Source organism: Aphelocoma coerulescens, chromosome 2, assembly GCF_041296385.1.
Source record: "Aphelocoma coerulescens isolate FSJ_1873_10779 chromosome 2, UR_Acoe_1.0, whole genome shotgun sequence".
In the NCBI taxonomy this organism is placed as follows: domain Eukaryota; kingdom Metazoa; phylum Chordata; class Aves; order Passeriformes; family Corvidae; genus Aphelocoma; species Aphelocoma coerulescens.
The window spans coordinates 48,483,301-48,496,382 of NC_091015.1; the positions used below are offsets into that span (position 1 = coordinate 48,483,301).

Genomic DNA, 13,082 nt, shown 5'->3' on the forward strand with positions numbered 1-13,082 from the left:
CTGTATGCCTGAGAAAAGCCAAAGAAAATTAGATCCTTCTTATACCACTCACAGCCAGGAAAGGATCTGTCATCATCAGTCACGAAAACACTTGAAATATGGATGCAGTGTCTTCATTGCCATGGTCTTCCATGTCTAGCTTATTACCTTGCTTTAGAGGACAGAGCATTTTTTTACTGTGCATGGGTTTCAGACATTTTTGTCAGCAGAGCACAGTGGGGTGGTGGAGAGGATAATGTATTTTACTGAAATCTCTTCTTTGATTTAGAATTTTATTTACTTCATTTATTTTCAGGTACTTGATTTTTCTATGTATGTCTCACTATTATGCATAGACCATTAATCCATTCTGAGACCTCCAACTTTCAACTTTTGGTCATTCATAGCATTTTCAGTCATCTTTTGTAGCTATTGTAGTCTTTGAACTGTATGTTACTAGATTTTTTAGAAATGTCAGGATATGACATTGGCAAGTGCCAAGTGACCCTCATTTCTTCCTCCAGAAGCCCGCAGACAACCAGGTCTGTGATATGTGAAGTCTCACTCTTAGTTAGGACTGTTTTAAGCCCTTATTTCATTACAATTGTAGCTACTGATTTCATTTTGTATCTAGGATGGGCATTAAACTAAAAAGTGCAGCTGCTTTCAATTATACTCTAATTTTCTGTTTCAAGATAGCTTTCATTTTTTTGTGGCATCACTTAGTTGCCCTGTCCCCTTCCCCTCTGTTTTCTGCATTCAGAGCTTTTAACCACTAGGGAGTTATGCAGGGATAGGAATTAACAGATGTCATTTGCCTCTGCTTCTGGTAGCAAGACCAATTTCACTTAGTGAAAAAATTATGTTCTTACAAGTCAACTAAAAACTTCTGTCTATGGGGAAATTCTGGAAGAAGTTGCTGAAATTAATAGGATGCTCTTAGGGAGGTGCCACAGAGAAACCTTTTGTAGGCCTAGTCCTCCCTTCTCCTTCTGTATCTCTCAGTCCGGGGTTGGGGTTGCCTTAAGAGAGGGGGACATTTGCTGGTGAGATGGAGGAAAGGTAGCAGACACAGACTGCACCAGCAAAGATAGCATTCCTGCATGGAAGGGAAGGGTGTCCCAGCCCCATGAAGTCAGTATTAGCAGGAGTCATGAAGACCCAAGTTAGGAGGGAGAGACAAGGACCCTGGCACCTCTGACTCAAACCTGGCAGACACTGAAGGCTTCCTATGATGCCCTCCCTTTCTGATGCCATGGTTAGGCTGAGCTTGCCTGTGGGAAGGCTGAGCTGCCTCGGGGTGAGACACCATTGCAAAGGCAGCAGGGGAAACAACACAGATCCTGGGAATCACTGGTGTAGCTATAAGTGAGTGTGCCTTTATGGCAAGCAGGAGACAGGCTTTCCCAACCTCCCTCTAGTGAGGATGATCTCTGTGCTTGTTTGATGATGGGGTTTTGTTAGCCTCCATCAAAATGAATAGAAAGAAATGAAGAGCAATATGTGAAAGGCACGCTGGTTTATTGTGTGGTGATCCAGGATGCACAGGTGAAGAACTATGAACAAGGACAGTGGGGGTGGTAGCCTCAGTCTGCTCATTCTTCATTGTTTCCTCAAATTAGTTAGAAATCATTCCTCTTTGTTAACAGGAATTTCAAAGTGAGGGCAGCCTGCTCCCATACAAAATATCCACATGAGCCAACAGGCACCCTTTTGGCAGATGAGGAGGTTTCCTCTTACTTAGCAGCTGAAAAATGGAATCTGATGAATGAAACTACCTCTTGTAATTAATCAACTGGCTTATTTATGCCTCCTAAACTCAAATTTGAAAGCTATCTGGAAACCTGAAGTACCTTGGGGATAAAATAATGGGCATTAAGGTTATTTTCTAGCAAATGAAACTTTGGGAGTCTGCCAGCAGTAGTCAGGCTTATCGGACCATACCTAATCGAAGCAGGGAAAGGCATGAGCTGAAGTCTTTGACTACCTGAAAGTTAATAGAGTGATGAGCAAGAGTGACCTCTCTCAAGATGTGAGATAAATAATAAATGGCCAGAAAAAGAGGTAAAGAGCTAAAAATAAAGTCCAACTACACTGTGGTCCCTAGTAGCAGTGGTGAGGATCATTTCACATTTCAGTGTCTCCTCCACTTCATTGCAGGGAAAAATGTGTTCACAGAGCACCTCACTAAGCAGGTTTTGTGCCCCTTGCTGTTCAGCTCCAAGCTCTCTGTAATGAATGAATCAGCATTCTAGCAGAGCCGGGAGGGGAACTTGCACATCTTGGCTGGAAGCCATATGACCCTGAGGAGTGTGGTTGGTCCTTCACATCCACACTGGGAAATTCCACTGACTCTGAGGAAGCAGTTGCCAAGCAAGGGCTGTGGTATTAGGAGGTGAAAATGTATTTGTACCATCTCCTTTTTAGAAGGGAAAAAAGAGATGTCTTCAATGAGAAATAGTCTGAAGAAGGTGTTGAAGGGGTTTATTTGACTCATGCCAACAAACTCTTGGACAAAACAAATTGGTTTTAAATGGAGGAGCTGGACACACAGTCCAACTGACCTGAAAGAAAGAAACCACAGGCAATAAGTAGGTCTGTAGAAGAATGTGGGACTTTATGAAGCCTTGTGGTGAAAAGAGAGAGATGTGGGGGCAGGTTGCTGAATCCTCTGATTGCTGCCTTCAAGCTCATACCTCAATGTGAATGGACACACACATATAGTCACATGAAAGGCATTTACTGAATTTGACCAATGTAGGGAATCCATTTTCCAGATTAAAGCAGGTGAGTTTGGTGACTGAGTGAAATGTGACAGAAATGTCCAAACCCCAGGGTCCAAAGCTGAGCTGAGAAATAAAGAGCCCACCTCAAATTGCAAAGGAAGGAGTGACTTAACAGGGAAGAAACACAGAATCACAGAATTGTTAGGGTTAGAAGAGATCTCTGGAGATCATCTAGTCCAACCCAAAAGAAAGAAAACATTCTGCACAAAGCTATTGCTTTTAAAAGAGAATAATAAGATAAAGCTGTCCCACTTGCTATGCACTGAGTAACAGCTCTGAAGGTACCTTCAGTCAAGGAGCAGGGGGAAACAGATTAGATTCATCAGAGAACTGAGACTGAGCAGCACGGAGCTATGACAGGAACTGCAAAAAGGGAACAAGTCAGAGGCAACACAGAGAGACAACGGTCTCTTCACAAATCCTCCTTCATATGAGAATTTCCTGCGAGTGGCTGTCAGGAAGAAAAGACAGACAGGATAATGTCGGGTATGATCATGCTGGGGATGTCAGAGCAATGATACTGCAAAACTTGGGGGAGAGAGAAGAACACTGAGGCAAATGGCAGAGCAGGGCTTTGGGAACATGAACTCAGAGGAAAACAATTCCAGCACAAAGGGAAGCAGTGTTGCAGATGCACAAGCATCATCTTGGCTCCAGCAAATGCATTTGGGAATAAACACAAATGGTAAAGGCCATTCACCTCGGTTGCATTAGCAATCTCCACAGTTCACAAGAGTGCAGCTTTGATTAATCAGTTGTGCTTGCATGTAACAAGGCCCAGGCCAACATCAACTTCCACTGGAACAGATCCTGCATGTCACTGCTGATTTGCCGGTGTATTCCCTCCTTTGCCTGCTGACTTGGTCTCACTTCACAGAGTGTGGGTTGAGACATACTGTGCTTGCCATACATATTTGTCCCTCTTTATTTGATACTACCACCAGGATGCTTCCCTCTGCTACTACTATTGCAGGCTTTGTTTCACTGCAGAAATAATGCATGTCCTTGGGTTCTTTCCTCTTTCCATCACACGTCTTCTGTGTCTAGTCTCTGAAGGTGTAAGCACAGTGCTCCCTCAGCATCTTCTGGCCGATGTGACATGTGAGAACAGAAAAAGGATATTTACTATTGACTCTTAATTTGGTCTTAGACAAGAGGTGAAAGCAAGAACCACAATGAAAGGCAGAAGACACATATTGGAAAGATAAAAATATTTAGTTTAGGCCATGTGTTATATGCATAGGAATCTAAGGTTCTCTTTCATGTAAAACTTCATGGCCGTCTGGGTTTTTTGAAGTTGCTCAAATAACTGCTTTTGATGTCACCTACAGCGCCATTTTTTCACATGGCCACTTGTTAGCCTATTTCAAGCATTGTTGGCATTTTAAGAGGCTTACTGGGCAGTTTCTAATTTATTTGAACTGTGTAAATCAACGAGTCAGAGGCTTCTCTTTGGTATCAGATTATTCTCTGTTAGTCTACTGCAAATTCCTCTCCTCTTTTCCATCACATTGTAACTACAGTCTTCCATTAGCAGGGAAATAATCTCACACAAGTAAAATTCTATCCAACTCCCAAAAATGCCAGGAATCTTGAACTAAGCTTTGCTTCTCTTACACTGCTTCACAGTCCATCTCTGACAGAGACAATATTTTTCCCGGTGAACGAAATAATGAGAGGCTTTCAAGTCACTTGATTAATTTTACAGCTTTCAAAGCCAGGACTGCATCCCACAGCATACAGGAAGGAAGTCCCAGAGCTCTGTGCAAATTTTCCATTGATGCTGTTTTCACCTCCTAGCACTGAGCTGCAACAGGACCCAGCCCATTGCTCCTCCTGCAGCCCTCTGATAATGCCACTGGTGACAATTTTGTTCTGGAAATGTGACAGCCCCACCTTAACTTCAGATTGTAGTTTATAATCAGAAGAGACAGAAAAACTGCGCCACCATATTTTCCATGTGTCACTGGTGCAAAGTTCAAACTGACTTTTTTGGTTTGCCCTCAGTTGGTATGTGGAATGAGCCTGTCACCTTTTGATATCAATGTTGGATCAGTCCTCATTTGTAATGAGCAGAGAAAAAACTGAGAAATCACTTTCACTCATTTATAAGCAATATCCAAAGATTGCCAAAAAAGACTGGATGAACAGAGCCTGGACTGCCTCCCTGCACTGCGTGCAATAAGTGCTCATCAGCCAGTGTGAATGTGTGTTTTGTGCATGTGAAACACAATGAAAACACATCTGCTCCTTTTCATGTACACCAGAAGTGTGACTGTGGCCCATGAGGGCCTTTTCCCAGTGCTGACAGGTGGCAGAAATTGAGTTGGTTGTAAGACCCTAAAAGTTAATGAAGGCAGACATCTGCAGCAGAGCAGTCTGTAGCTGAGCCACTTAGAAAACTCCCTGTGCAGCCAAGAAAGAGAGAAGACACTTCTGTGGAGCCTTAATTTAGATGTCTATTTTAGGATGGGCTGAATCACACTTTGATGCCCATTCAGTCCTGGCCTCCCCTGGTCACCATTCAGCCCAGGTGACCTACATTCAGGTGAGTGACTCCCACCCCTGCTTTACCCAGGCAGATGAAGTGCCACTCCTGAAGAGCACTTTGGCTAGGTGATGTCTGTAGTGGAGCCGGCTCTGCCTTCCCTCTTGTAATCATGACTGCTTGAGAGGTTATTTTGGGGCACTCAGGAGCAGTTTAAGTTTGCTCTCCCCAGTCACAGGCAGTTTCCTCTGTCTGGTTGTGAGCTCCATCAGCTACTGCTACTGGAAATGCAGTTTGCACCCCACTGCATCAATAAAGGTGAGTCAAGCACAGTAAGGGACTCTAAAGGCTCATTTCATTGATGTTTGCTATTATTGAGTACATACATAACATTCCTGCAAGCTGGAGACTGCTGTAAGAAGGCCAATCTCAATAATATGGAAAGGCACCCTTCCAGGGAGAAAACACAATGGCTCACACCTCTTTCACAAATTGTTTCTTACTTCAAAGTTTCAGAAAACAAAGTTCTGTTTGCAGGATGTTTTCCTGGTGTTTCTTCCCTGCCTGGAGGGAACCTGGGGACAGACACAGACAGCTCTTCTCAGTTCAGAAAAAGAAGACTGTGATAACTGTGATAACCAATTCAACATGCAACAAAAAGGATGAGTATGACCAGTGTTGTTAGAGCACAGACATCCCCACAGGTGGGGGTAAACCCTATAGGCATTTAAACCAAAAACATAATCTCAAGTATAAAATTACCCTCACATGCGCATGCATTGGACATCTCCAAGAGACCTAAGTGGTAACAGGAGGGAAGATCTCAGAGTGACTCTTGTCTGTTTAATCAACTTAATGCTTAAAGAGTTTTTCATCTATCACACCAAGCAACCTCTGTCTGACTAAAACCTATTTTTCAAGGCATTTTCTTCTTAACAGAGATGAAAATCAGAAACAGATTCACCATCCCTTTTTAAAAATTTGTTTCAAAGATTCATACCCCAGTGTTAAAAAAATGGTGGGTCTTCTTGTCCTACAACCCTTTCTGGCTTCCAAAATTTGAACTTGATAACCCCTGTTCTTGTTCCTTGCTGAACTCTTCTCAATAGATTAAGTATTCACTGTGCCCTACCTTCCTTTCTTCCCTACTTCAGCTGCTATCAAGCCACTTCACAATAAATAGCTCAAACCCTCTACGAATAAACCATTTTCTCAAACTCATCAGGCTTCCAATCATCTCTGCACATTTTCATTTTCCAAAATGTTTTTCAAGATGCCTGCATCAGAGCTTCATGCAATAATTCAGTTCCAGTGAAATCACTTCCCTGCTCCTACTTGTTTATCTCATGTTTATGTAGCTGGGCATTACATTTGCTTGTATTGCCAGAGCATCACAGGGGGATTCTGCTTTCCCTCTGGCAACTCTGAGACTCTTCTCAGCATTGCTCCTTCCCCAGCTCTGCAGATACAGCCTACGGCCTGTGTAACTCAGCCATATTAAAAAGCTCTGTTTAATTACACTCCCTACACCTATACTCCCTACATCATTTCATATAGTTATCACGTCCTTATCATAATTTCTATTCCAGCAGCACATGTGATATTTACAGATTTGTTTCAAATCAACAGGAAAGCTGCATTTAATTCCAGATCACTGATGAAATTGGTTGGTCAACACTGTTTCTAGTACATACCACCATGGGATGCCACTAGAAACACACTCATTCAGAGAAAATTTCATGTTAGCAACAGCTTTGCAATCTGCCATTTAGCAAATTCTAAATTCATCTTATCCAAGCTTTATTGACACTAATTGCTCATTTTTGCAACCTTGCCATGCAGTTGCTCATTTTTTAAAAACTCAGATTATCCTATGCCAGCAAATAGTACACATTAAACCATAGAATTTTTTTATGTCTATATGACAGTGTTTATCAGCCAAACAAATAATTCATAGTAAAATCAGGCTGTATTGACAAGATTTTTTTTTTAACAGCATCATATTGACTGTCTTGAAATGGTATTCACACATTTTACCTCTATTTACATCTTCCTTAATTAACTCTTGTTAATTTTTCTCTTATTTTGCAAGGGAATAAATCAGGATAGAAAGGTGATTGCCCATATTAACCCATTTTTATCTTTTTACTGTACCATCACCAAAGGATTGAAGCAATTGGCTGTATATTTTGATGCAAGTTACCCAGGTCTGATGATGTACAAACATTCTTCTTAAAGACATGCTAGAATTTTTCTTACTTTCCAGTGGACTGGAAAACATTTGAAGTGGCATAGGCTTATCACCTGCTTTTCTCCAAATACAGAATATCTATCGTCAACTTCTTTCTTTTTTTGTCTATTGAAGTTACGAACAGTCCTATTTTCACTTTGCAAAGGTGGTCTTTTATAACTTCATTTGTTTGTACTCTGATTCAAAAAGTCCTTCTTGTGCTAAACCTGGCAGACCTTTTTTTCTGTAATTTCTTTACTTTCCTTCATGTGTTTTCTACAGTGCTAAGTTCTAACTGGTAGCTGTGGTTTACCCCTCTCTAACACTTACAAAGCACCGACCCTGTGGTTTACATTTACTTCTTTACTTACATTAGGAGGTTTAAAGCAGAGAACAATTATACCCGTATAATAACAGCAACCCAGAGGGTATGAAAAGAAGATTAACACCATTTCCTCTGTCACAGTCTGGAAGAAAAGAACCTCTTAGACTTCTCCTGGTACCCCAATCTTTGACTTTGCTGGATGCCTAAGCCAGGTAGAGCACACAACACTAACTTACCCTTAAGAGGACCAATGGCCTGAGAGCAGGAGATTTCAGGCTTAATATGACACAAGCTGGGAACAAGTTTCTGAGTTGAAACCATCTTCATGCTCTCTGCAGCCCTGACCTGCTGTAACTCTACTGAAGACATTGAGGTCAACATTTTAGGTTTGTCTCCTAAGAAAATAAAAATATTGCAAGGATCCTGGAGCTTGGAGGCTTGAGCATTTTTTTCTTGTGGTTAAGAGTTCATGTAGTGGCTGTTAGTTTTGGGTGACAGCTGAGGTGTAGTGAGCTGTGCAGAGCAGCCATTGTATTTAGTGGGATGGAGGGGTTGGTAATCAGGATCACAGAGTAACTCAGGTGGGAAGGGTCAGGAGGTCTCTGGCTCAAACCCCTGTGTAAAGCAAGGTAAGCTTCAGGCCATGTTGCTTGAGGGTTTATCCAGCTGGGTCTTGAAAATCCTCCCAGAGTGGAGACTGACTGCACAGCTTCCCTGGGCAGGATGATTTGCTGCCTGACTGTCCTTGCAGTGAAAAACCTTCTCCTTAAATATAGTGAAAATCCAACTGTCTGTGGTCCACCTGTCATGCCCAAATATGAACAGCTTGGTTCCATCTTTTCAGTGACCTCCTTGTACTCACCAGGCAACTGCTGTTAAGTCATTCCAAAGCCATTGTATCCCCTGATGGAAGAAGCCCACCCCTCTCAGCCTCTCCTCACAAGGCAAGTGCTCCTGCCCTGATCACCTTGGACGTTCTCTGATGAACTTGCTCTGGGTCATCAGTGCCTTTCTTGTGTTGCAGGGGGCAAAGCTGGACACAGTACTCTAGATGTGGTCTAACAAGTGCTGAGTAAAAGATTTCTTCATCTAACAGCTGTTTTTCAGCCACAGTCCTTTTGTTTCCACAGTTTTTCCAGATCCCTTAAGTGGATTTCTCGTACCCTGCCTCCATTTTTCGTGTCATTGCCACTTCAGTACAACAATTTGTTGCCCCGCTTTTGAAACTCTCATAGCTCTGCCTTGCAGTCTGCCTGAATAATCAGTATTCAGAAACAACAGTGATATTTTGAACAGATGAGCACGGATCTGGTTTTGCTAATGCTGGCTGCTGTGGCAGACTATACAGCAGAAAGCAAAGAAAATCAAAAAGTTCTTGTGTCCCTTCCCAGAACAGAGAGTGACAATAATGGATCAGTTTCCTACAGCAGCCATGGGAGCCTTTTCTTTGCTAACAAAGTATGCCCTCTCTTCCCAGCCTACAGCAATTTGTATCAAGGAAAGCCTCTCAGCACTGCCTTGTTATTTATTCTGCCTGCATGGCCCCTCAGTGCAGTGGCTGCCGCCAAAGGCAGACTCAGGATGAGGCATTGCCAGAGAATGTTAAAAGCAGAAAAAGTCCCAGAAGCCACACAAATGGATGCAAAAAATGTACGTTCTCTTCTCACTCCAGGAAAAAAAGCAGCAACTGTTAGTTGTACACAGACTTCACGGAGCATTTAGGCTAAAGAGCCCTGAAAAGTCAGGGGAATCATTCCAGAAGTTGTGAAAATGGATGTGATTCTACACACAGAATATTGAACATTTCATTTTATGAGGGTTGCCTGCATCACTTGCTACAGTGGCCAGATAGACCCCTTCAAGATCCGACTTTTTTATTAGGCAAGGAGCGAACCTCAGCCATGGCTTCCAGGTTGGGGAGCTCTGAAGCAAATATGCACAGGAGCACCCAGTATGCTACAAAAATTGTAATTAATACAGGAATTAGGTACCCCTGCAAGGAGAGGACAGAGTACATAAAATTCAACAACTAAAGGCAAATTTTCATGGCATTCTAAACTTGTTTGTTCTTAGAATTTCAAATTACCTTACCTGCCTTATTCCACATGCTCCGTCACAATCCCTTCTCAGACCCAGCCTTCTCTGTCCTTCCCAACCGGTGATCCTGGAAATCACCTTTCTTTCCCAGGGTCTCTCAGATTCTTCCTGGTAGCGTCCATCTTGGGTCTCTCCACCTGTGTGCTCTGAATCAACAGCCACAGAGCAAACAAGGTTGAGATTCATCAAGCCAGTGGGAAGTTGTGCAAAGACGGAGGTTTTAGTGCTCTTTGACAGCGTGATTTTGAGTAGGGGAACAGAAAGTTTTCTGGGGGTAATTGGCAATCAGTTATGGCACTTAACAGCGAGACCACATATTGACCATGTTGGGGTGCCTGTGGAATAGGTGCAATAAACACACAAAAATGAACCCATGTGATCAAAATCTGCAAGATATCCTGATGTGCAAATAGGAGGACAAGCAAAATTTTGGGGTTCTTATTTCTTATGAGTATGTTTTTCCCATCCTTCAGCTCAACTCATTCAACTGTTTTCGAAAAACAACAGTCTTCTCTCATCTATGATAACTCAAGGAAGTAGAACACAAAAAATAGAGAAGCTGGTGACATGGTGATTGGGGTGCTCCATTTTAAATCAAGGCTGTTGGGCACTTTCAATACCATAATTAAGGATAATGCAAACCATTTTTGCCTACTGGTTTGCTGTGGTAGATCAGGATTTTCCTCAAAATCTGGAAGAATCAGTAATTGAAAAGATTATGTAAATCTGGTCAGCATATCACCACCTGGGAATGTATTTAATTTTAATCACTGAAACATGTATATTGACAGTTGTAGGAACAGACTGAAAGCTCATTAAGGTCTGTTCTAAACTGGAAGCTTAAAGAGGAATTTAGACCTGATCCTCATTTGCCTAAAGTAGCAATGAGGTATTTCAAGAAAATACTTTGTTGAGAACAGTGAGGTGAGAAACTCTGCTCAAATGAAATGGCTTTTTTATAAGATCTATTCCATACAATCCAGTGCACATGGAAGGTCATTCAAGCTCAGGGAAATATTTTTCCCATCACACTGTTGCTTGTATCCAATTTCTGGAATAGAGCAGTGTGTAGTGGTTGTGCCAGCCACTGGGGGAAATGTCTGCCCCAAACATGCACAGTTTGAATGCATCAGAAGGCTAATAAACAGCAGGAGGCTGTAACCCTCGTGTTACAGAGGCTGACCCAGAGACACTGAGTGACTGTACTTGCCAAAGGTGACAATAGGAATCAACAGCAGCACCAGGCACTGTCTCACGGACTGGTTTATTGTCCCTGAAACTATCAGTCTCTGAAAGGACAGCTTTCTCTCTGATTATTTTTTCTGAACATGCTTTGCTTTTTAACGGGTTGTGAAACATAATCAAAGAACATGTTCATTACTGATGTTTGTCCAAGAAGTTTCTACTAACATCAGCCTCTTTTTCTCCATACAATGCCAGTTTCACAGATCCATTTGCATAACATTGGGGAAGTCCTATTCATGCATCATTTGCAATATGAACCATCTGTTTTACTCAAAACAGAGATAACAGACAATGCTGTCTCAATACTGAAGGGATTCATTTTTTAATCTTTGTGCACATTTGTTAAAATAATCTACCTTTGAATTTCAAGCTTAAAAATACTGTCAGAACATACACTGGTCTGCAAAGATCATAGTGATTTAATTAAAAATGTATAAAATGTCAAAGTTGGCTTAATGCTCCTGTGGGAAGGAAATATGGCCAAGTTTCCACCCGTCTTGAGTGCATACTGGCTTATATGAATTGCACTGGAATGAAAACAATTTTTCAATCAGAATTAATTATAAATTAAAATTAGTTAAGCTATTTACCTTTGATGGCAACACTGGCCCATACAAAGCTATATACAATCTCTATTGTAATGCTGAAACTGTTCTGTGGTCCATTCTCAGGATTTCATGTCAGAGGAACGAGTAGCTTCCTTTTCAGCTTCAGTAGAGTATTAATATATTCACACCTACAATAGTTATTCCATCTCAGCAGAGAAGTAGCCAATTTTTCCCTAATTAAAGCCTCATTATACCATCTTAATAGAAACACATAGCTCTCTTCCACCTCAAAACACTTGCTAAGTTTTAACAGTGCCCAAGGACACTCCATAAATCAGTAGTGGCAGTACAATTAGTACTGAGGATTTCTTGGCTCTTAGGTCTATATTCAGCTGCTAAGCCAGCTCTCAGTTTCCATCCCCTGCCCATTCTTTTTGGTCTATATCAAGTTTTGTAGGTCATAAATACATGCAATGTCAAATGAAGTACCCCTTATCACAGCCTGCCCAACTCACTCAACAAAAAAAATATGCAGAAAAGAAGGTGAATGAATATTCCTTGTCAAGGAATAAACCATTGTATATTTACCAAAAGAGATAATGTGATATACTTACACCCTGAGGGTTCATGGGCTCTTTTCTTCCCCTTTCTGACAGTATATTCCTTGTGCTATTCTGACAATATAAACTACTCTAAATACAAAACAAGGAGCTAGTTGATTTTTTTTTTTATAAATGTACCATGTTTTTATTTAACATCCAAGCAACAGCTTCACAGATGGGGTTGAATTGCAAAGCAAGCTGTTCCCTAGCACCAGTGGAAAGACCTTCCCAGTAACATTAAAGGGAGATCTTCATGGACTTAAGCTTGTCCCTGGTTAACCTGGCACACAGTACAGCAGGATGGCTGCATCCCTCTTACTGTGTTGGTACTAGACAACAGGTTAAGGGATGGGAAGAACCACTCATGTCTTCTCTCTCTGCACCCAAACAGGCATAACCAGACAGATACATTTATTGGTATTAACTCCCAAGGTTTTCTTCCCTTAGATTTCTTTGCACCACCTGTTTCCACATTTTGTAAGGAACTATTTCACAAGGCAGTGTCATACAACATGCTTGGTACTTCTCTTGCTGTCTAACCTAAACCTTTCTCTTACCTATTTTCAGCTATGACTGTGCATTTCTTTATCATTCTCTTCTCCAATTCTACAGCAAAATAAACTTTCCTTAGATATTGAAAGGCTCTCCTTCATGAATGAATGGAGTGGGATGATCATGTCTCTGTCTCTGCTCATAACGTCCCTGAGCATGGAGCCCAGGATCCGATTTGCCTTTGTGACTGCAGCAGCACAATGGGGACTCGTGTTCAGCTTGTTGGCCAA

General features: G+C 41.7%; 1 long non-coding RNA gene across 1 annotated transcript; it reads right to left on the minus strand.

Moving 5' to 3' along the window:
- Positions 1-2,703: 2,703 nt before the first annotated feature.
- Positions 2,704-8,300, minus strand: LOC138106551 (uncharacterized). The gene is made up of 3 exons (XR_011149022.1): positions 8,045-8,300; positions 5,757-5,828; positions 2,704-3,850 (listed from the first exon to the last, which is right to left on the minus strand). It is a non-coding gene; the product is annotated as an uncharacterized lncRNA (long non-coding RNA).
- Between the last annotated feature and the right edge of the window lie 4,782 nt (positions 8,301-13,082).